This window comes from Scyliorhinus canicula, chromosome 19 (assembly GCF_902713615.1).
Source record: "Scyliorhinus canicula chromosome 19, sScyCan1.1, whole genome shotgun sequence".
NCBI lineage: Eukaryota > Metazoa > Chordata > Chondrichthyes > Carcharhiniformes > Scyliorhinidae > Scyliorhinus > Scyliorhinus canicula.
This window is the reverse complement of record NC_052164.1, coordinates 59,196,364-59,221,655: the sequence shown is the minus strand read 5'-3', so window position 1 is coordinate 59,221,655 and position 25,292 is coordinate 59,196,364. Positions and strand designations below refer to the sequence as shown.

The 25,292-nt window shown below is 51.5% G+C and overlaps 1 protein-coding gene across 6 annotated transcripts in view; it reads right to left on the bottom strand.

The window, feature by feature from the left end:
* LOC119954104 (rho GTPase-activating protein 32-like) overlaps positions 1-25,292 on the bottom strand; it is a 726,718-nt gene that overhangs the window by 448,328 nt on the left and 253,098 nt on the right. The gene's annotated exons all lie outside the window — the stretch shown is intronic.

Below are 25,292 nucleotides of genomic sequence, written 5' to 3'. Positions count from 1 at the left end.
CTCATTGGTCGTGTCCCATTCTATGTGTTCATTAGCTGCTTGTTTGCATATCATAACTCCGTTTGATATCACTGGATTTTTAAAAATAATTTTTATTCAAAATTTTTCACATATTTTCAACAACAAACAAACCCCCCCTTACAAAAATAAGAGAAACAACAAAAAACGCATAAATAAACAGATTATAGCTATATCACACATTCCCCCAGACTACATGCCCACCATTGAACGATAAAAAATAATAAATACAATAGTAAACCAAAAGCAACCCCCCCCCCCCCCCCCCCCCCCCCCCCCCCGGGTTGCTGCTGCTGCTGACCATCTCCTTCCATTGCAATAGAATCCTCCGCCGGGCTACCAGGGACGCAAAGGCCAGAATATCAGCCTCTTTCGCTTTCGGCACTCCCGGCTCGTCCGATACCCCAAATATTGCGAGCCCCCAGCTCGGCTTAACCCAGGTGTTCACCACCTTCGACACCGTCCTTGCAACGCCCCTCCAGAATTCATCCAGCGCTGGGCACGCCCAGAACATGTGGGCGTGGTTTGCCGGGATCCCCGAACGCCTCACACACCGGTCCTCTACCCCAAAAAACTGACTCAGCCTTGCCCCAGTCATGTGCGCCCTGTGTAGAACCTTAAATTGTATCAGGCTAAGCCTGGCGCAAGAGGAGGAAGAATTAATCCTACCCAGGGCGTCCGCCCACGTGCTCGCGTCTCTCTCCTCCCCAAGCTCCTCCTCCCATTCACCTTTTAGCACCTCCACCGAGGCCTCCTCCTCCTCCTGCATCTCCTGGTAGATCGTCGAGACCTTGCCCTCTCCAACCCACGTCTCCGAGAGCACCCTATCCTGGATCCTGCGTGCTGGCAACACAGTCTTACGAACACCCTTACCTGCATGTACCTGAAGGCATTTCCAAGGGGGAGCCTGAATTTTTCCTCCAACGCCCCAAGGCTCGCGAACGTCCCGTCTACAAACAGGTCCCCCATCCTTCTAATACCTGCCCTGTGCCAGCTCAGGAACCCCCCATCCATTCTACCCGGTACAAACCGATGGTTCTCTCGGATCGGGGACCACACCGAAGCCTCTACCTCCCCCCTGTGGCGTCTCCATTGCCCCCAAATTTTGAGGGACGCCGCCACCACTGGACTCGTAGTGTACCTTGTCGGCGAGAGCAGCAGCGGTGCCGTCACCAGCGCTCTCAGGCACCTGCCCACACAGGACGTCATCTCCAGCCTCTTCCACGTCACCCCTTCCGCCTCCATTACCCACTTCTGTATCATCGCCACGTCGGCTGTCCAGTAGTACCCGCATAGCTTAGGCAATTCTAGCCCTCCTCTGTCCCTGCTCCGCTCCAAAAACACCCTGCTCACCCTCGGGGTCTTCTTCGCTCTTCGCCCATACAAACCCAATAATGCTCCTGCTGACCCTGATCGTTAAGGCCTTTCTTAAGCGGATGGGGAGGCACTGGAATATGCAAAGGAACCTCAGGAGCACCGTCATATTGACCGACTGCGCCCTACCCGCCAGGGAGAGCGGCAGCATATCCCACCTTTTAAACACCTCCTCCACTTACTCCACCAGCCTCGTCAACTTGAGCTTGTGTAGGGCCCCCAGTTCCTGGCCACCTGGATCCCCAGGTACCTAAAACTCCTTTCCACCCTTTTCAGTGGAAGCTCATCTATCCCCCTTCCCTGGCCCCCTGGGTGTACCATGAACAGCTCGCTCCTCCCCATGTTGAGCTTATACCCGGAGGAGTCCCCAAACTCCCTGAGGATCCGCATCACCTCCAGCATCCCCCCCACCGGGTCCGCCACATACAATAACAGATCAGCGATACCCGGTGTTCCTCCCCCCCCCCCCCCCCCCCCCCCCGCACCAACCCCCTCCAGTTCCTGGACTCCCTCAAAGCCATCACCAAAGACTCAATTGCCAACGCAAATAGCAGGGAGGATAGGGGGCACCCCTGCCATGTCCCCCGGTACAGCCGAAAGTATTCCGACCTCCTCCGATTCGTGGCCACACTCGCCACCGGGGGTTTGTATAGTAACCTAACCCAACTGACAAACCCCTCCCCGAACCGCCTCAATACCTCCCAGAGGTACCCCCACTCCACCCTATCAAAGGCCTTTTCCGCATCCATAGCCGCCACTATCTCCGCCTCCCCCTCCACATCATGATTACATTTAGGAGCCTCCGCACGTTGGTGTTTAGCTGCCTTCGTTTCACGAAACCCGTCTGGTCCTGGTGGATGACCCCCGGGACACGGTCCTCAATTCTAGTAGCCAACACCTTTGCTAACAGTTTTGCATCCACATTGAGGAGCGAGATTGGACTATACGACCCACACTGTAAGGGGTCCTTGTCCTGCCTCAAGATCAGCGCCCTAGACATCGTCGGGGGGTAGGGCACCACCCCTCCCTCGCCTCATTGAAAGTCCTCACTAGTAGTGGACCCAGCCCCTTTGCCAGTTCCTCCATCCCTACCGGTGCCCCAAGCCCCGCAACCTGCCCCTCCTCTACCCTCGCGAACCTCAGCCGGTCCAGAAACCGGCGCATTCCCCCCTCCTCTGTCGGGGGCTCCGACCTATACAGCCCCTCATAAAAGTCTCTAAATACCTTGTTTATTCCCACCGCACTCCGCACTGTGTTTCCCCCCTTTATCCCTAACTCCTCCGATCTCCCTCGCTGCCTCCCGCTTCTGAAGCTGGTGTGCCAGCATCCGGCTAGCCTTCTCACAATATTCATACACCGCCTCTTGCGCCTTCCTCCACTGTACCTCCGCCTTCTTGGTAGTCAACACGTCGAAATCGGCCTGGAGGCTTCGTTGCTCCTCGAGTAGTCCCTCCTCGGGGACCTCTGCCCACCAGCCTCTCCCTCTCTCTCCTCTCCTTCCCCTCCTTGTGGGCCCTAATTGAGATTAGCTCTCCCCTGATCACCGCCTTCAGCGCCTCCCAGACCACCCCTCCCTGCACCTCCCCATTATCGTTGACCTCTAGGTATCTTTCTATGCACCCCCGGATCCGCCTGCTCGCCTCTTCATCCGCCAACAACCCCACCTCCAGGCGCCACAGCAGGCGTTGGTCCCTCTCCTCCCCAAGCTCGAGGTCCATCCAGTGCGGGGCATGGTCAGAGATGGCTATGGCCCAATACTCCGTGTCCTCCACCCTCGGAATCAGCGCCCTGCTCATCACGAAAATGTCAATCCGGGAGTAGGCTCTATGGACGTGGGAAAAGAATGAGAATTCTCTGGCCCCCGGCCTAACAAACCTCCATGGGTCCACTCCTCCCATCTGGTCCATAAACCCCCTCAGCACCTTGGTCGCCGCCGGCCTCCTACCCATCCTGGACCTAGAGCGGTCCAATGCTGGATCCAATACCTCATTGAAGTCTCTCCCCCCCCCCCATCCCCCCATTATCAAGCTCCCTGCCTCCAGGTCCGGGATCCGGCCCAACATGGGCCGCATAAATTCGGCATCGTCACAGTTCGGGGCATACACATTCACCAAGACCACCTGCAGCCCCTGCAGCTTACCACTCACCATCACGTACCTACCTCCATTGTCTGCCACAATGCTCAGTGCCTCAAACGACACCCGCTTCCCCACCAAAATCGCCACTCCTCGATTCTTTGGGTCCAGCCCCGAATGGAAGACCTGCCCTACCCACCACTCAGCCTAACCTGGTCTGCCACCCTCAGGTGCATCTCCTGGAGCATGACCACATCTGCCTTCAGTCCCTTCAAGTGTGCAAACACATGGGCCCTCTTGATCGGCCCATTCAGGCCTCTCACATTCCAAGTTATCAGCTGGATCAGGGGGTTTTCCATCAAACCATCCCCGCCCCCTCTGGCACAGCTCCCTTTCACGGCCTAATCCCAGCTCCCCCACCTCGGGCCTCCCCTCTCCCTTCCCCCCAAACGGGGCCCCCTCTTCCAACCACCGACGTCCACACTCTCACCAAACCCCCACTACAAACCAAAAAAAAGAGAAAAAGCAGTACCAAACAGAACAGAACATCCCCCCAAAACAAAACAATCACATCAATTCCCTCTCAACATCCCCTCACCACAGACCCTCAATCCGAGTCCAACTTTTCGGCTGGATAAAGGTCCACACCTCCCCCGGCGTCTCAAAGTAGTGGTGGCGGTCCTTGAAGGTGACCCACAGTCGCGCCGGCTGCAACATTCCAAATTTCACCCACTTCCGATGCAGCGCCGCCTTAGCCAGATTGTACCCGGCCCTCTTCTCCGTAACAGCCTCCCCGAACAGGCGCCGGAATGTGCCGACTAGGGGCTTTTCACAGTAACTTCATTGAAGCCTACTTGTGACAATAAGCAATTTTAATTTCATTTTTCATTTCGTCTTGGCCACCTCCGCGCTCCAGTCCTCTGCATATCCGGACCTCTGCATTTTCCCACTTGCTGCTCCACTCTTTCTTTGCCCACCTTAGGACACATTCCCTGTCCACGAAGCGGTGGAACCGTACTAGCACCGCCCGCGGTGGCTCATTGGGCTTGAGCCTCCTCGCCAGGACTCGATGGGCCCCCTCCAGCTCCAGGGGCCCCGGGAAGGTCCCCGCGCCCATCAGCGTGTTCAGCATCGTGCCCACATATGTTCCGACATCCAACCCCTCCACCCGCTCCGGGAGACCCAGGATCCGCAAGTTCTTCCTCCTCGACCGATTCACCATGTCCTCGAACTTCGCCTGCCATTTCTTATGCAGCGCCTCGTGCGCCTCTACCTTCACCGCCAGGCCCAAGATCCCGTCCTCATTCTCCGAGGCCTTTTGCCGCACCTCCCGGATCGCCGCCCCTTGGGCCTTCTGGGTCTCGAGCAGCTTGTCAATCGAAGCTTTCATCGGCTCCAACAGCTCGGCCTTCAGCTCCGTGAAGCAGCGCTGGAGAAACTCCTGCTGCTCCTGCGACCACTGCGCCCATGCTGCCTGGTCTCCACCCACCGCCATCTTGGTTTTCCTCCCTCGCACTTTTCGCCGCCCCAAATCTACTTTCTTCACCACTCCACTCCTGGCCCAATCCATAGTGCCGGGGAAATATTGCTGTCACCTTCCCACTCTGGGAATCGTCGAACAAATGCCATTGGGGCCCCTAAAAAGAGCCCAAAAGTCTGTTTCTGGCGGGAGCTGCCGAACATGCGACTTAGCTCCGCATAGCCGCAACCGGAAGTCTTGATATCACTGTTGATGACTCCTTCCATCACTTTGCTGATGATGGAGAGTGGACTGATAGGGCGATAATTGGCTGGGTTGAATTTGTCCTTTTCTTCTGTGCAGGACACACCTGGGCAATTTTCCACATTGCCGGGTATATGCCAGTGTTGTAGCTGTACTGGAACAGCTTGACTAGTGGTGCGGCCAGTTCTGGAGCACAAGGATTCAGTACTATTGCCAGGATATTGTCAGGGCCCATAGCCCTTGCAGTATCCAGTGCCTTCAGTTGTTTCTTGATATCACGTGAAGTGAATCATATTAGCTGAAGACTGACATCTGTGATGCTGGGGATCTCCGGAGGAGACCGAGATGAGCATCCACTCGGCACTTCTGACTGAAGACTGGTACAAATGCCTCAGCCTTGTCTTTTGCACATATATGGTATCCCAGGTTCGATTCCCGGCTGGGTCACTGTCTGTGTGGAGTCTGCACGTCCTCCCCCTGTGTGCGTGGGTTTCCTCCGGGTGCTCCGGTTTCCTCCCACAGTCCAAAGATGTGCGGGTTAGGTGGATTGGCCATGCTAAATTGCCCGTAGTGTCCTAATAAAAGTAAGGTTAAGGGGGGGGTTGTTGGGTTACAGGTATAGGGTGGATACGTGGGTTTGAGTAGGGTGATCATGGCTCGGCACAACATTGAGGGCCGAAGGGCCTGTTCTGTGCTGTACTGTTCTATGTTCTATATGCTGGGCTCCTCCATCATTGACGATGGGGATATTTGTACAGCCTCTTTCCCCAGTGTGTTGTTTAATTGTCCACCACCATTCATGGCTGATGTGGCAGGACTACAGAGCTTAGATCTGATATGTTTGTTGTGCAATCACTTAGCTCTGTCTATTACTTACTGCTTATGTTGTTTGGTACACAAGTGGTCCTGTATGGTAGCTTCATCAGGTTGACACCTCATTTTTCAGTTTGCCTGATGTTGCTCCTGGCATGCTCTCCTGCACTCTTCTTGTGATACTGAACCTTGCAAAGCAAGTTGAGTAGAAACAGCAGTGGGGAGGACGTGGGTATGATTGATCTCAATGTCACCAGGTAATCAAAGAGGGTCCTCACTCCTGAATATTAACAACAGCCCTTGCTTGAAAATGAGCAAACTTGGGTAATGGGCGAGGCCAAGATAACACTTGACTATGATGTCACTAACACTCACTGTGCAGGTTTGCACATGTAGAATTACTACTTAACTGAATAGATTTGTCACATGTGGAACACTGCAGTTGTATTCAGGAAGGAGAGGATGGATGAGTTCACACAGCTTCAACTGCCACTTACCAGAATGGGAAAAGCAACCTCGACAGGCAGAAATGGAAAATAACCCATATAAAAATAATCGAATGAATGATAGCCAGCTTGAGCTCAAAATGGTGAATTTTAACTTCCCAAACACTTAGCCAATTTTGTGGAGGATATTCAACATCCCAAACTGCTCAGGGCTTGGGATTGCAGGAGGAAGGAGTCAAATAAAGTCAGTCAGTATGAAGGAGGCGGCATGTGAATGGATATGTAATAGGCTCAGAAGAATAAAACAGTATTTGTAAATGAAACAGGGGATGGAAAGCAGAAAACAAGGGGGTAATAAGTTGGGCGCACCGGCTGGGAGTGTGTTGGAGGCAGGTGTAATTAAAGCATTCAAAAGGGAATTGTTATCTGAAAAGGAAGAACGTGCAGGATTATGGGGAGAATTCGGAGTGCCGGTGCAGACACAAGGGCCAAATGGCCTCGCTTCTGCAATGTAACAATTCTGTGATCCTGCTCCAAAGAAAAGAGGGCAGATAGCTCTCCATGAACAGAAAGTATGTGAAAGCAGAAAGATCAAACTCATATGGGATAATTACCAACTCTTATAAATGGTTAATGCCCAAGTAGGATCTGAACAAATGAATGGCAGTTCACGACTGCTTTCTGTTTGGTGTGTTCAGTATGCATAGTAATGATAAGTTACCAGAGCATAATTAAATGTAGTAAAAACTGGAATAAATCAACAGAACACAGATTTAAAAGCGCCAACTTCAAGGCAATAAGGAGAGCAATTAAACAGATAAAATGGGATAGCATACAAGAAAACTGCAGTTCAGAATTACTGGAAGACCTTTAGGGATACTCTATTGCTTATACAGAATAAATGCATAACAAATACTATGTAAGTGCAGACATACTTGTCTTCAATCAGGAACTGCCAAAATAATGGAACCAATGATTAGAATCAAGCTGCTGAATTATCAACTTGTAAATGTAAAAAAACTTGATAAATTACAGTCAACACTGTTTGACAAAACTGACTCTCTTTGGAGATAGTAACATCCCAAGTGGATGTTGCTCAGCTCTTGATATACTGTACCTTTAAACAGCAGCTGGTGTGAATTTGAAGTGAAATTAGGTGAGCTGAAGTAATGTACTCAGGAGAGTGTATCTGGCATCAGTTTCTGATCTATATAAATCAAGTGTCAGTTTTGCAGAGATGGTGGAAAGTCAGAGGTGGTAGAAAATTAGAGTTGGGTGGCATAGATATTCAAGCTTAGGCAGATCCCACACTTTTGGTCAATGGTACCAAGGAGCAGCATCCATCTGAGAAAAAAAAGATTTCTCCAAGCTGTCTAGTGCATCAGTTATGCTGCACCCAGAGTGCTGTGCACCGTATTGGCAGCACAAATAATGGGACATTCAGGCCCTAAAATCAGTGAAGAATAGGCAGAAGGCTGCTATTGGTAGAGGGAAGAGCTCGGAGAATGACAAGTTTTAGCTTCTTGCAGTAATTAACACAACAGACAACATAAACACAATGAAAAAAGACTTCCATGAAAGCCAAGGCAGCTACGCAAGAGGACCAAGATTCAGTGTTGTAGAGGGGAAAATCTCCATTTAAGTGCTGCAAATAACAACTGTAGTAAAACTGCCAGACATCATACCAACTGTTTTAAGTGCAAGAATACTATGGTTACAATTCACCATCGCCTTAAACAGTTTGAGATCAGACATTGACAGTGGAACAGTTTTTATGTTTTTCTGACCAAGTCTCTTCTGAATCGAAATACCAAGCAACTTCCTTCAATTAGGTTCCTTGTCAAAGGCAAGTGGGGAACTGCAGCATTGTCACTGAGCTGGGTGATCAACTCAGACTCAGTCATTCGTTAGAAAAAGGCAAGGATGCCAGACTGATAAATCTTGCAGTCATCTTGGCATTAGGCCTCTGCGCTCAGCATTGTTGGTCTCTAATGGTCCGTTTATATTACAATAGAAGCAGTTCCGTAACAGAACACAGCTAAATTTGTTCTGATTTTAGTACAGGGTGGATTCAGCAACACTGAACCTGAATTAATTGTGATGAGGTAACACACATGTCCCGAACCACATATCCTAACCACATATCCTAACCACATCTTACAGTTTCATCATTTTCTGTCAGCTTCACTTTTCCATGCACAAGCTCAAATCCAACAGATAAAACAAAATAATCAACAGAAAGGTACACCTACCCGACCTGTAACCAATTATAAAGATTTACCCAAACTGTAACTGCATAACATCTGCTTAATCTGAACAGTAACCATTTATAACATCCACTTATCCGACCTGTAACCGTGTATAACATCTGTTTAATCTAACCAGTAACCATGTATAACATCCATGTACCCAACCTGTAACCATGCACAGCACCCACCTACGCCTGGGGCGAACTCAGGAGAGTCCTCCATTTTGTAGCTACCAGCAAGCAAACAACACGACTGTGTGAAGATCTGAAGATTAATCATTTTGTAATAAAGGAAAAGAGAGCCAGAGGCACAAACAGGGCTAGATCTCACAACTGGATCTGCTGGAGAGCACGTCTCAGGAGAATCCACGGCAGGCCAAAGCAGTGCTGGTGTGAGCTGTATCCAGAGCTCCAGGGCCTGTGGTGAACGAGCAATTAAGAAGAAACTGAAATCGGAAGAAAGAGGATTTCTTGAGGTATGGCATTGTTAATTTTGCCATTGGCAATCTGGATACAAAGCCCATGTTTGTTATATGCAGGGAAGCACTGGCAAATGAAAGTTTAAAACCTTCAAAAGTTCAACAGCATTTGAAGGCTAATCATGGCAAACTAGAGGACAAACCACTTGTTTTTTTTCAAAGGATGTAGCAAGAACTTAAAATGTCACCTTGAAGTCCCTAGCAACAATGTAAAATTGAATGACATAACAACTGAGATCCTGAAACGTGGGTCGAAAAGGACAGCCAGCATGGGTCGCACAGGTCAGCCGGCATGGGTCGCAACATCCCCTATACATGAACCTCATGTCACACTGCCCTGGTGCTAGGGTTAAGAATGTCTCCGAGCGGGTACAAGGCATTCTGGAGGGGAGGGTTAACAGCCGTGGTCATGGTACACATCGGTACAAACAACATAGGTAAAAAAAAGGCATGAGGTCCCAAAAGCAGAATACAGTGAGCTAGGATGGAAGTTAAAAATCAAAGGTAGCGATCTCAGGATTACTACCAGTACCACTTGCTAGTCAGAGTAGAAATTACAGGATCTATTGGATGAATATGTGGCTGAAGCGATGCTGTCAGGGGAGGGTTTCAGATTCCTGGGGCAGGTCAGACCTGTACAAACTGGACGGTTACACCTGGGCAGGACTGGGACTGAAGTCCTCGGGGAATTGTTTGCTAGTGCGGTTGGGGAGGGTTTAAACTAATATGCCAGGGGGGTGGGAACCTATGTAAGAAGTCAGAGAAAGAGGGAGCAAGGACAAAAACAAAAAGTCGAAAAGGGAATAAGAAAAGTAATAGGCAGAGAAACATAGGGCAAAGTTCAAACAGGGCAGAAGAGAAAAATATTGGGAGCAAGACAAACAATGTGAAAAAGACAAACTTAAAGGCTCTGTGCCTCAATGCATGCAACACTTGCAATAAAGTGGATGAACTAATCGTGCAGATAGATATAAATGGGTCCAATATAATTGAGATTACAGTGACTTGGCTGCAGGGTGACCAGTGATGGGAACTGAATGTCTCAGGCTATTCAATATTTGGGAAGGCATAAAAGAAAAGGTGGTGGCATGGCACTGTTAGTTAAAGAGGAAATTAACACAATAGTGCAAAAGGATATTAGCTCTGACAATGTGGAGTCTATATGGGTAGAGTTGAGAAATACCAAAAAACATTAATGGGTGTTATATGTAGACCCTCAAACTGCAGCGGTGATGTTGGGAATGGCATTAAACACAAAATTAGAGATGCACGGGAATATCGGTGGTCATGGGTGATTTTAAACTGCACATGGATTGGGCAAATCCAATCAGACACAATGCCGTAGAGGAGGAATTCCTGGAGTGTGTACGGGATGGTTTTCTTGACCAATATGTGGAGGAACCAACTAGCGAACAGGCCATTTTAGACTGGGCACTGTATAATGAGAAGGGAATCATTGTCAATCTGGCTGTGTGACATCCCTTGGGGATGAGCGATCATAACATGATGGAATTTTTAATCAAGATGGAGAGTGAAGTAGTTGCTTCGGAGACTAGATAAAAGCAAATTACTGCGGATGCTGGAATCTGAAACGAAAGAGAAAATGCTGGAAAATCTCAGCAGGTCTGGCAGCATCTGTACGGAGAGAAGATCCGTACGAGTTCAATGACTCTTTGTGAAAGCTTTGACAAAGAGTCACTGGACTCAAAACGTTAGCTCTTTTCTCTCCCTACAGATGATTCGGAGACTAGGTTGCTGAATCTTATTAAAGGAAACTATGAAGATTGAGGCGCGCGTTGGCCTTGATAGATTGGGGAGAGTTACTTCAACGGATGACAGTGGATAGGCAATGGCAAGCATTCAAGGATTGCATTGGGGAAGTGCAGCAACTGTTCATTCCTATCTGGCACAAAAGCAAAATGGGTAAGAAAGCCAATCCATGCTTACAAGGAAATTAGAAATAGTACACGATCCAGGAAGCACAGTGGTTAGCACAGCTGCCTCACGGCACCAAGGCCCCAAGTTTAATCCTGGCTCTGGATCACTGTCTGTGTGGAGATTGCAGATTATCCCCGTGTTTGTGTGGGTTTCACCCCCACAACCCAAAGATGTGCAGGTTAGATGGATTGGCCATGCTAAATTGCCCCTTAATTGGAAAAAATTAATTGGGTACTCCAAATTTTAAAAATATATTATACGATCCAAGGAAGAAGCATACAGGTTGGCCAAGTAACATAACAGGGCTGAAGATTGGCAGCAGTTTAGAATTCCACAAAGAAGGACCAAGGAATTGATTCAGAAGGGGAAAGTATTGGGCGAAAGAAAGCTTGCAGGGAACATAAAGACTGACACTAAGAGTTTCTACAGGTATGTGAAGAGAAAGAGATTGGTAAAGAGAAATATAAGGCCCCCGACAGACAGAACAGGGGAATGTATAATAAGGGACAAAGAAATGGCGGAGCATTTGAATACATACTTTGGTTCTGTCTTCACAAAAGACGACACAAATCAGGTACCAGAAATGTTGGATAATGAAAGGTTTAGTGAGAGGGAAGAACTGAGGGTGATCAATATTAGTAGAGAAATGGTGCTGGGAAAATTGATGGAATTGAAGCCGGATAAATCGCCATGGCCTGATAATCTACATCCCAGAGTGCTTAAGGAGGTGGCTCTGGAAATAGTGGATGTATTGGTGGTCATCTTCCAGGATTCTATAGACTCTGGACACTCCCTGCAGATTGAGGAGAGCTACTGTCACTCCAGTATTCAAAAAGAGGGAAAACAGGGAATTATAGACCAGTAAGCCTAACATCGCTAAATTCTTGAATTCATTATCAAGGAATTTATAGCGGAACATTTAGAAAGCAGTGGCAGGACCAGTCAGAGCGAGCATGGATTGACGAAGGGGAAATCATGCTTGACAAATTTGTTAGATTTCTTTGAAGATGTAACCAGTACAGTTGACAATGTATTTGGGGAGCCAGTCGATGTGGTACATTTGGACTTTCAGAAGGTGTTTGACAAAGTCCCGCATAAGAGATTATTGTGCAACATTAAAGTGCATGGAATTGGGGGAAGTGTATCGAGGTGGACAGAAAAATGGTTGGCAGAGTGGAAACAAAGATTAGGAATTAATGGGTCATTTTCAAATTGGCAAGTAGTAGCTAGTGGGGTGCCACAGGGATCGGTGCTGGGACCCCAGCTATTCACAATATATATTAATGATTTGGATGAGGGAACAAAATATAACATCTCAAAGTTTGCAGATGATACCAAGTTGGATGGGAGGGTGAACTGTGATGAGGATGCAGAGATCCTACAGCATGATCTGGACAGGTTGGGCAAATTAATAGCAGATGGAGCATAATTTGGATAAATGTGAGGTTATTCACTTTGGAAGCAAAAACAGGAAGGCAGATTACTACTTGAATGGTTGTAAATTGGGAGAGGGGAGTGCGCAGCGGGACATGGATGTCCTTGTGCACCAGTCGTTGAAGGTAAGCACGCAGGTGCAGCAGGCAGTAAAGAAGGCTAATGGTATGTTGGCCTTCATTGCGAGAGGTTTCGAGTACAGGAGCAGGGATGTGTTGTTGCAATTATGCAGGGCCTTGGTGAGGCCACACCTAGAATATTGTGTGCAGTTTTGGTCTCCTTTTCTGAGGAAGGATTATCTTGCTCTTGAGGGAGTGCAGTGAAGGTTTACCCGGCTGATTCTAGGGATTGCTGGTCTGTCATACGGGGAGAGATTGACTAGGTTAGGATTGTTCATGTTGGCGTTCAGAAGAATGAGGCGGCTCTCATAGAGACGTATAAAATTCCAACAGGACTAGACAGGGCAGATGCAGGGAAGGTGTTTCCGATGGTGGGTGTGTCCAGAACCAGGGGTCACAGTCGGAGGATTCAGGGTAAACCATTTCGGACAGAGATGCGGAAACATTTCTTCACCCAAAGAGTGGTGAGCCTGTGGAATTCCTTACCACAGGAAGTAGTTGATGCTAAACATTGAATATATTCAAGAGGCGGCTAGATATAACACTTGGGGCAAATGGGATCAAAGGTTATGGAGAGAAAGCAGGATCAAGTAAGTGGGCCTACACCTCGGCAGTGCTGTCAGCATCAGGACGAGTGGCACGGTAGCAGTGGTTAGCACTGTTGCTTCACAGCGCTAGAATCCTTGGTAATAATCCCGCTTGGGTCACTGTCTGCAGAATCTGCATGTTCTCCCCGTGTCTGTGTGGGTTTCTATTGAGTTGGATGATCAGCCATAATCGTGATAAATGGCGGAGCAGTCTCAAATGGCCAAAAGGCCTCCTCCTGCTCCTATCTTCTATGTATCTATGCCAACTTAGTATGTTTTTGCCACAACAGGTTGCCTGTGCTAATATATCATACACTCTTGTCAGGAAAAAAAGAGAACAATATAAAATCACCGGCATAGTCACAAGGGAATAAAGTTCAGGGTTATTGATGAACTGCAGGATAATAATACCATCTATTGAGCTTGGAAAGGCCAAAGTCACGCCAGGATCATCGAGCACGATTCAGGATCCCTCCAAGTTCCATCAAGCAAAGCACCTTCACCTCCGCCATACCGCTATCCTGATGCCCAGGCAAAAAAAACCTAGGAAGCAAAGACCCAACATACCAGCCACCTCCAACATCTCATGACAAGCATCGAGGACAAGACAACCTAAGACCAGTGGGCGGGTCTCCAACCAACTCGAGGCCTTGAAAACTGGATTATAATGTGCTCCATTGAACCCGAAATGGCCAGTCGAGATTCAGAAAGCATGGCAGCCAACTCTCACATTTGGCCAGGAATAGCACCTAACAAGCATATCTTTTGGAGCTTGGGGGAGGAAACCGAAGAACCCGCAAGAAACCCACTCACCAGCAAAACCGCCACTGCAAGCTGGGTTCCACCCCAGCCACCTCTATCAAACAAGGATTTTTTTTTCCCTAACTTGGCACCTCATCGTCAAATTCTAGCCAGGATCTTCGAGGGACATAGTACAATGTATGCACCCCAAAAGCCAGTAATCATACGATGTACATAAGGATGAAAAAGGATTAAAAACAAGTAGAGCCAGAGTTCACAAAATTGCAGCCGCTCCGGCACTCATCACGTGGCCCCCTGGACTATGATTTTTAAGCAGCTGAGCTGTCTGAATGGATAATGGAGTTGATGAGAGCTTTGATGCCAAACAAAGCCGATCAAGATGACCTTTTGGAGAAAAAGGTCACAATATTATCAGTGCTAAAAGATGTCAGAAAATACAAAGTCTTCTGCATGGACAACAAAATGATAATTTTGAATCATTAGATGCAATTACTCATGTTAGAGCGGTAGACAGAAACCAAAAAGCAAGTCACAAGGCAAGTTCAGTCTACCGCGTTGCAAGATCTTGGCAAGGTATGTGATGTAAAAGGACATTAGGCTCACCCATGTATGTAATCTGGATCTGGAGGTGTGACCAGGCATTACAATGAGATACAACCAAACAAAAAGCATGTGCAACGCACTGACTGCAACAACAGGGATTGCGACAGACACCCGTCTGAAGGGCAAGCACATACACAAGGTTAGCAGCCAGACAGTCAGGGTGAAGATGGAGAGTAGAAAACTCTTCAACTGGAAAATGAACAAGCTTTCCCCACTGTGAATGTGACAGCCTGTGTGAATGAAACATAGTAAATAGGTGCAAGAGTAGACCATTTGGCCTTTTGAGCTTGCACCACATTCAATATGACCATGGCTGATCATGTAAATTCAGTATCCCACTCACGCTTTCTTTCCATACCCCTTGATCCCTTTAGCCACAAGGGCCATGTCAAGATCCCGCTTGAATACATCTAATGAACTGGCCCCAACAGCTTTTTGAGGTAGAGAATTCCACAAATTCACAACTGTCTGAGAGAAGAGGTTCTTCCTCATTTCAGTCCTGAATGGCTTATCCCTTATTCTTAGGCTGTGTCCCCTAGTTCTGGACGTCACCAACATTAGGAACATTCTTCCTGCATCTAGCCTGTCCAGTCCCATCAGGATTTTATATGTTTCTATGAGATCCCATCTCATTCTTCTGAATTCCAGTGAGTACAAGCCCAGTCGATCCAGTCTTTCTTCATTTGCAAGTCCTGCTATCCCAGGAATTACTCTGGTGAACCTTTGCTGGACACTCAATAGCAAGAATATCCTTCCTCAAACTACGAGACGAAAACTGTATATAATACTCAAGGTGTAGCCTCACCGAGGCTCTGTTTAACTGCAGAAAGTGATCCCTATTCTTATACTCAAATCTTCTCACTATGAAGGCCAGCATGCCATTAGCTTTCCTCACTGCCTGCTGTGCCTGCATGCAAATCTTCAGCGACTGTTCCACCATGACACCCAGGTCTTGTTGCACTTAACCTTTTCCTAAACTAAAGTAGAACAACTAAGAGGTTTTCACTACTTTCAGCATCATATGTCAAAAGAAAAGGGGCAAACACACAATCTCAGCCAAAGTCAACATGGGAATGAGCACAAACATCTTACCCAGTAAATATCTAGAACTTTGGAAGTCTACAATCTACCACAAATAAATGAACTTCATACAATGAGTCATCTATTCATTGTGTAGGTACACGGACGTTGAAATGCTTCTTATGGAAAGTCTGCATGGAAACCACAAGTATTTTACTTTTTGAACACGAGTGGACCAGCAATAGCAAGGTTACCAGCATGTACAGAACTCAACATTGTGACCATACGAGATCACCAACATACTAAGTGTGGCAGAAGAGGCCAAGAATAATTGCATACAGCAGAGATACCCAGACAGATTAAATGCCATCAGAAACTTCAGACATGATGCTGTACTGAACCTCAACAAAGGTGTACCTCTATTGATTGAACCTCTTAAAAAGTGCAGTGTGTACATACAGTTTAAGAACGAGTTGGACAACATGGAGCATAATGGCATTGCTCATCCTGTGCATCAGCACGCCGACTGGTCCCATTCTACCACATGCGTAATGATAAGAGAAGGCACAACATGGGCACGCTTGAAGCCAGTACATGCAAATCTTACTCTGGTGCCCAGGCATGATTCTAACATTAGAGGAATTTAATCCCAAATTCACGGGATCAAACCTTTTTTCCAAGCCGGATGCCAAACACAGATACTAGTCAGTTAATGTGGCAGAGGATCTCATAAAATCACTACATTAAGGCATCATTTGGAAGATATTGGCCAGGATTCTCCGATTCTCCGGGGGCATCAGAGGGAGGGCAGGGGGAGGGGATTTATTAGAAGACTTCTTACTGTGCTCACCCCAGTCCAACGCCGGCATCTCCACATCATATTTTAGAAACATTTGCTGTGGGTCTTGAGTCACATGCCAGCCAGGTAAGGATGGAAACTTCTTCCCCAAAAGGACATTAGTGAGCCACTATGGTTTTTATAATCACGGGGGCTAGTTTTATTCCAGAATTATTAATTGAACTTCAATTCCACCAGCTGCTGTGGTGGGATTTGAGCCCATGTCCTCATTGCATTAACCTGGGCTTCTGGATTACTAGTCCAGCGACATTAACACACATCACCATCCGTGTATACATAAACTATACACAGCTATAAGAAACTGGACTGCTTTTACTTTCTTTTTAATGAAGTAAACTGTCATATTATACAGCTACCTCTCACAATTATACTTGGCATTTTCTCAAGCATGGAGGGGAGACAAAGGGGTCACAAGTTTGTAAAAAAGGCGGCAAAATAGAATAAGACACTAAACAAGGTTCAAGATCAGACCTATCCCTCTAAATGGCTTCCAAAAGAATGTAGCCTTCTTACAATGCCACATTTATATTACAATGCTTCGACTGATAGCCCAACGTCAGTAACAGTGCTGCAAAGCAAACAAGGCGATTAGTGTTAGGTCTCCCCCCACCCCCCCTTTTCCTTCCTGATTGGTGCAGCGCATCAAGTCCCAAGGTGCTCAATCCAAAATCATAAATAAATGACTGCTCTCATCCATCATCTCCATCTGCTTCACCTGCCTATACAGACCATCAAAACACATAGAATATATTGCTTTTGCCAAGGCAAGTTCCAAAGTATAAGTAGCCAAAATGAAAAAACCACTCCTTCGAAAATCCTGAATTAACTCTTCATTAACCCTTATCAACTGAATCACTACTCCAGATCAGAGGTGCAACTCAAACCATAAATATATAACTCCCTCGTAAACATTATTGTTGATTGCCGCTGGCAGTCATGAGATTTGACTACATGATATCAATATAGAAGCCAACAGCCCAAACTGAAGAGCTCCAAATAGTATGGTTTATTTGCATACCTGACTCGAGGCCTGTTAGTCATAGCTTTGCTGCCTTCCTCATTGATGGAGGATGGTGCAATATTAATGAGGTCTCAGCAGGCTCTCTCTCAGTCCCACTGTGAATGAGCTCCCTTCTGTCATCTCATCTGCACTCTAACAGAATGATTAAACATCTCATCTACCCACATGCATAAAAAGCCAGCCAACATATCCCACCAACATGAATGAATTCCCTTGCCTTTCTTCAAATGCTGCAAGGTAAACTTTATTGGTTCAAAACCTGCATTCATTAAAGCTGACCTCAATTCTTGTAGACAACTGTGGAACTAGAAAGAATATTAGGTTCAATTTTTATGTTGTCTTAAAAACAACTCCAAGTAGAGTGGCAGAATTACAACTATTGCAAGATTTCATGAAATGCTGATGATTTCTTATAAACTAACAAACAGAATTTACTTAATTTAAAATTGCCGTTGTTAAAAAAAATAACTTCAACACCTAGCCAGATGTGGTCTACTCCAGGAACACTTTATACCCCAGTTACATCTGAAGGAAGTCATCTTTGTAGATATATCGACTGTAGGTACATATTCTCCAATGCTATTGATGTAAAACATTAACAGCCCTAGCTCCACATGGCTGGTGGTTACAGGGGCCCATTTTTACCATAAGTCTCGCAAACTGCTGACAGATCAGCTGCATCTTGCTCCAATCCAAAAGACACCTGAGCTGGTTCTTTGTCTGCATGCTTTGTAATGATGCAAGCACAGTGCTTTGTAATTACATACAGAACCAGCAGAGCAGTAACTCCTCAGCTCATTAGGTGCCTCAGTCCACCAGCTGAGCTTTTAGTACCATGACACAAAAATCTGCAGAAGAGTGAGCAGATTTTATTTATTTCCCAAAGTGACTCAGCACATTCTCATTAGACTCCACCCATTATTTATTTAGTTCAAAACATGTACACAGATTGTAGGAGGAAATGTTTTTTAAAAAAGCTTCACACCTGCAGACATGACCTGCTTTCCATGCACTCTTTCAGCTTCCAAGAGGGCAACAGTTGACCCATCAGAAACAGGCAAATTTGCAATCGAGTAATGCAACATCATAATTTTAGTGCTCGAGGCCCACCAAACCACAAGCTAAAAGGATCTTTAAAGGACAGAAAGATTTCCCAATATAAAAACATGGATGCGTTCATATCTACAAAGACACAACTGCAAGAACAGCACAGGAGAGGACAGCAGCAGCTGCCAGCAGCCTCTGCCAAAACCACACGCTCCATTAATGGTTTCACTACTCCCATTTCCTGGTTCTCGGCAAGCCTGCTCCCACAATTATGTGAATGTTTGCTTTCATTCCACACCATTCTATTTATAGGGAAATCTCCACACTTAGTGCATATAAATATTTAAACCAATACTCTGATCCAGTTATTCCTCTTTACAGTACCCAAGCGATGGCACTTAACAGCCACTGCAGTTAAAACAGCATCACCTTTATAAAACCAGTCACTAAAAGCTGCCTCATAACTTTCATTTAAATTTGACATTAGTTTTATTCAAATTTTAATCTAGCCAAACAACAGAACATATGTTTACAGCAACCTAAGCACTGTTGAAATCCTGGGTATCTTTACACTTAAATTCAGAACCAATGTTTGAAATCATAAATGATCCAACAATTCTAGTGATTGGCTGGCAGGACTGACTGCCTAAGACAGCACTCACAAATCCTCCAGTCTCTAGCAACACAGTATAATGATAAAACCAAATTGCGTGCGATTCAGAACCACACCTTCCCTGTAACGGGTAAATCGCAGAACACTGTATAATTAGAATAGGCGCTGAGAGCACAGAAGGCCATTCAGCCCGAGTCTTGCCAACTCTGCTAGCATTGACTAAAAGTAATTCTACAGCCCATCTCTGTCCCCATAACCTTGCGTCTTCCTCTGCTTCAAATATTTAGTTAATTGTCTCTTAAAATGATGCAGAGGTCGCTGCTTCAGCAAATCCCTCTAGCAAAGCATCCTCCAATAAACTTCTGTGATAAGAAATTTCTCCACACAATTTTAAACTGATAACACAACACCATGTTTAAACTGATAACACAACACAACATCAGCAACTATTCCTGTTTACCGTTCAGAATTGTAAAAAATTCTATCAATTCTCTGAATGCTCTTTGTTTTTATAAATAGTCCCATTAACTGAAGCATCTATTGAGAACAATAGCCTCCCATCCCGTCATAGGCTTTCCGTAGAATTGTACATCTACAACACTGGTATCTACCCAACAATGCGGAAAATTGTCCATATATGTCCTGTCCTCAAACAGCAGAACCAGTCAAAACGGCCAATCACTGCCCCATCAGTCTATTCGCAAACTCAAGTAATTTGCAGAAGTGCTATCAAATGGCAATTAAACAGCAATAACTTGCTCAGCAATTCTCAATTTGGATTACAGTCACAGAATCGTAGAGTTTTTACAGCACAGGAATAGGCCCTTCGGCCCATCATGTCTGTGCTGACCGTCAAGCACCTATTTACTCTTTCAACACTTGGCCCGTAACCTTGGATGCTATTGCATTTCAATGATTCTTAAATTTTGTGAGGGTTCCCACCTCTAGCATCCATTCAGTGAGTTCCAGATTCCCACAATTCTGGATTAAAACGTTTTTCCTAACATCTCCTATCAACCTTCTGCCCCTTATCTTAAATCTATGCCCCTGATTATTGACCCCTCCATTAAGGGGAAAGGTCTCTTCCTTTCTATGCCCCTCAATTTAATACATTTCATTCAGGTTACCCCCTCAGCCTACGCTGCTACAAGGAAGACAAACCCAGCCTTTCCAATCTCTCTCGATAGCTGAAACGCTCCAGCCAGGCAGCATCCTGGTGAATCTCCTTTGCACCCTCTCTAATGCAATCACATCCTTCCTATATTGTGGCGACCAGAACTGCTCATAGTACTCCAGCTGTGGCCTAACCAGCATTTTATATAGCTCCATTATAACTTCCCTGCTCTTATATTCCGTTCTCGCAAAATAAAGGTTAATATCCATTTACCTTCTTAACCACCTGTTCTGCTGTCTTCAAGGATCTATGGACAGACACGCCAAGGTCTCTCTGATCCTACAATCATAGAATCCCTACAGTGCAGAAGGCGGCAATTTGGCCCATCGAGTCTGCACCGACCCACTGAAAGAACACCCTAGCCAGGCACCTTAAAATTATGCCGAGATCCCATGCATCGGCTACCTTGTCCTTCAAGGAGGCAGTGGCACAATGGCAAGATCACTGGACTAGTAATCCAGTGGCCTGGTCTAATACTCTGGGGGCACGGATTGCTGGTGCAATTTAAATTCAATTAATGTTGTCCAAGAAAACCTCCCTCCCCCTCTCCCACAGCAGCTCCTCCCTCCCCCTCTCCCACAGCAGCTCCTCCCCCAGCAGCTCCTCCCCTCCCCCAGCAGCAGCTCCTCCCCCTCCCCCCGCAGCAGCTCCTCCCCCTCCCCCCGCAGCAGCTCCTCCCCCTCCCCCCGCAGCAGCTCCTCCCCCTCCCCCCGCAGCAGCTCCTCCCCCTCCCCCCGCAGCAGCTCCTCCCCCTCCCCCGCAGCAGCTCCTCCCCCTCCCCCCGCAGCAGCTCCTCCCCCTCCCCCCGCAGCAGCTCCTCCCCCTCCCCCCGCAGCAGCCCCTCCCCCTCCCCCCGCAGCAGCTCCTCCCCCCTCCCCCCGCAGCAGCTCCTCCCCCTCCCCCCGCAGCAGCTCCTCCCCCTCCCCCTCCCCCCGCAGCAGCTCCTCCCCCTCCCCCTCCCCCCACAGCAGCTCCTCCCCCTCCCCCACACAGCAGCTCCTCCCCCTCCCCCTCCCCCCCCACAGCAGCTCCTCCCCCTCCCCCCACAGCAGCTCCTACCCCTCCCCCCACAGCAGCTCCTCCCCCTCCCCCACAGCAGCTCCTCCCCTCCCCCCACAGCAGCTCCTCCCCCTCCCCCCACAGCAGCTCCTCCCCCTCCCCCCACAGCAGCTCCTCCCCCTCCCCCACAGCAGTTCCTCCCCCTCCCCCCACAGCAGCTCCTCCCCCTCCCCCCACAGCAGCTCCTCCCCCTCCCCCCACAGCAGCTCCTCCCCCCTCCCCCCACAGCAGCTCCTCCCCCTCCCCCCACAGCATCTCCTCCCCCTCCCCCCACAAGCAGCTCCTCCCCCTCCCCCCACAGCAGCTCCTCCCCCTCCCCCCCACAGCAGCTCCTCCCCCTCCCCCCCACACAGCAGCTCCTCCCCCTCCCCCCACAAGCAGCTCCTCCCCCCCCCCCCCACAGCAGCTCCTCCCCCTCCCCCCCACAGCAGCTCCTCCCCCTCCCCCCCACAGCAGCTCCTCCCCCTCCCCCCACACAGCAGCTCCTCCCCCTCCCCCCCACAGCAGCTCCTCCCCCTCCCCCCCACAGCAAGCTCCTCCCCCTCCCCCCCACAGCAGCCCTCCCCCTCCCCCCACAGCAGCTCCTCCCCCTCCCCCCACAGCAGCTCCTCCCCCCTCCCCCCACAGCAGCTCCTCCTCCCCTCCCCCCACAGCAGCTCCTCCCCCTCCCCCCACAGCAGCTCCTCCCCCTCCCCCCACAGCAGCTCCTCCCCCTCCCCCAACAGCAGCTCCTCCCCCCCCCCCCCAGCAGCTCCTCCCCCTCCCCCCACAGCAGCTCCTCCCCTCCCCCCACAGCAGCTCCTCCCCCTCCCCCCACAGCAGCTCCTCCCCCTCCCCCCACAGCAGCTCCTCCCCCTCCCCCCCCCACAGCAGCTCCTCCCCTCCCCCCACAGCAGCTCCTCCCCCTCCCCCCACAGCGCTCCTCCCCCTCTCCCCCACAGCAGCTCCTCCCCCTCCGCCCCACAGCAGCTCCATCCCCCTCCCCCACAGCAGCTCCTCCCCTCCCCCCACAGCAGCTCCTCCCCCTCCCCCCACAGCAGCTCCTCCCCCTCCCCCCACAGCAGCTCCTCCCCCTCCCCCCACAGCAGCTCCTCCCCCTCCCCCCACAGCAGCTCCTCCCCCTCCCCCCACAGCAGCTCCTCCCCTCCCCCCACAGCAGCTCCTCCCCCTCCCCCCACAGCAGCTCCTCCCCCTCCCCCCACAGCATCTCCTCCCCCTCCCCCACAGCAGCTCCTCCCCCTCCCCCCCACAGCAGCTCCTCCCCCGCCCCCACAGCAGCTCCTCCCCCTCCCCCCACAGCAGCTCCTCCCCCTCCCCCCACAGCAGCTCCTCCCCCTCCCCCCACAGCAGCTCCTCCCCCTCCCCCACAGCAGCTCCTCCCCCTCCCCCACAGCAGCTCCTCCCCCCTCCCCCCACAGCAGCTCCTCCCCCTCCCCCCACAGCAGCTCCTCCCCCTCCCCCCACAGCAGCTCCTCCCCCGCCCCCCACAGCAGCTCCTCCCCCTCCCCCCACAGCAGCTCCTCCCCCCTCCTCCCCCACAGCAGCTCTCCCCCTCCCCCCACACGCAGCATCCCTCCCCTCCCCCCACAGCAGCTCCTCCCCCTCCCCCACAGCAGCTCCTCCCCCCCCCACAGCAGCTCCTCCCCCCTCCCCCCACAGCAGCTCCTCCCCCTCCCCCCACAGCAGCTCCTACCCCCTCCCCCCACAGCAGCGCCTCCCCCTCCCCCACAGCAGCTCCCACAGCAGCTCCTCCCCCTCCCCCCACAGCAGCTCCTCCCCCTCACCCCACAGCAGCTCCTCCCCCTCCCCCCACAGCAGCTCCTCCCCCTCCCCCCACAGCAGCTCCTCCCCCTCCCCCCACAGACTCCTCCCCCTCCCCCCACAGCTCCTCCCCCTCCCCCCACAGCAGCTCCTCCCCCTCCCCCCACAGCAGCTCCTCCCCCTCCCCCCACAGCAGCTCCTCCCCCTCCCCCCACTTCCCCCACTCCCCCCCACAGCTCCTCCCCCCCCCCTCCAGCTCCTCCCCCTCCCCCCACTCCCCCCAGCGCGCCTCCCCCTCCCCCCACAGCAGCTCCCCCCCTCCCCCCACAGCAGCTCCTCCCCCCCCCCCCACAGCACTCCTCCCCCTCCCCCCACAGCAGCTCCTCCCCCTCCCCCCACCCTCCCCACTCCCCCACAGCAGCTCCTCCCCCTCCCCCCCCTCCAGCCCTCCCTCCCCCCAGCAGCTCCTCCCCCTCCCCCCTCCCCACAGCAACTCCTCCCCCTCCCCCCCACAGCAGCTCCTCCCCCTCCCCCCCACAGCAGCTCCTCCCCCTCCCCCCACGAGCAGCTCCTCCCCCTCCCCCCACAGCAGCTCCTCCCCCTCCCCCCCACAGCAGCTCCTCCCCCTCCCCCCCACAGCAGCTCCTCCCCCCTCCCCCCCACAGCAGCTCCTCCCCCTCCCCCCCACAGCAGCTCCTCCCCCTCCCCCCCACAGCAGCTCCTCCCCCTCCCCCCCACAGCAGCTCCTCCCCCTCCCCCCCACAGCACTCCTCCCCTCCCCCCCACAGCACTCCTCCCCCCCCTACAGCAGCTCCTCCCCCTCACCCCCCACAGCAGCCTCCTCCCCCCTCCCCCCCACAGCAGCTCCTCCCCCTCCCCCCCACAGCAGCTCCTCCCCCTCCCCCCACAGCACCTCCTCCCCCTCCCCCCCACAGCACCTCCTCCCCCTCCCCCCCACAGCAGCTCCTCCCCTCCCCCCCACAGCAGCCTCCTCCCCTCCCCCCCACAGCAGCTCCTCCCCCATCCCCCCCACAGCAGCTCCTACCCCCTCCCCCCCACAGCACCTCCTCCCCCTCCCCCCCACAGCACCTCCTCCCCCTCCCCCCCACAGCAGCTCCTCCCCCTCCCCCCCACAGCAGCTCCTCCCCACCCCCCACAGCAGCTCCTCCCCCTCCCCCCCCCACAGCAGCTCCTCCCCCCTCCCCCCGACAGCAGCTCCTCCCCCCCCCCACAGCAGCTCCTCCCCCTCCCCCCCCCCACAGCAGCTCCTCCCCCTCCCCCCCCACAGCACAGCTCCCTCCCCCTCCCCTCCCCCCCACAGCAGCTCCTCCCCCCTCCCCCCCACAGCATCTCTCTCCCCCCTCCCCCCCCACAGCAGCTCCTCCCCCTCCCCCCCCACAGCAGCTCCTCCCCCTCCCCCCTCCACAGCAGCTCCTCCCCCTCCCCCCTCCACAGCAGCTCCTCCCCCTCCCCCCTCCACAGCAGCTCCCTCCCCCTCCCCCCCTCCACAGCAGCTCCTCCCCCTCCCCCCTCCACAGCAGCTCCTCCCCCTCCCCCCTCACAGCAGCTCCTCCCCCTCTCCCCTCCACAGCAGCTCTCCCCCTCCCCCCTCCACAGCAGCTCCTCCCCCTCCCCCCTCCACAGCAGCTCCTCCCCCCCCCCCCCTCCACAGCAGCTCCTCCCCCTCCCCCTCCACAGCAGCTCCTCCCCCCCCCCCTCCACAGCAGCTCCTCCCCCTCCCCCTCCACAGCAGCTCCTCCCCCTCCCCCCCACAGCAGCTCCTCCCCCTCCCCCCCACAGCAGCTCCTCCCCCTCCCCCCCACAGCAGCTCCTCCCCCCCCCCCCCCCACAGCAGCTCCTCCCCCTCCCCCCCCCACAGCAGCTCCTCCCCCTCTCCCTCTCCCACAGGAGCTCCTCCCCCTCCCCCCACAGCAGCTCCTCCCCCTCCCCCTCTCCCACAGCAGCTCCTCCCCCGCACCCACTCCCAGAGCAGCTCCTCCCCCCACACCCACTCCCAGACCAGCTCTTCCCCTGCACCAGGTCCCAGAGCAACTCTTCCCCCACACCCTCTACCACAGCAGCTCCCCCTCCACGCAGCTCTTCCCCTGCACCAGGTCCC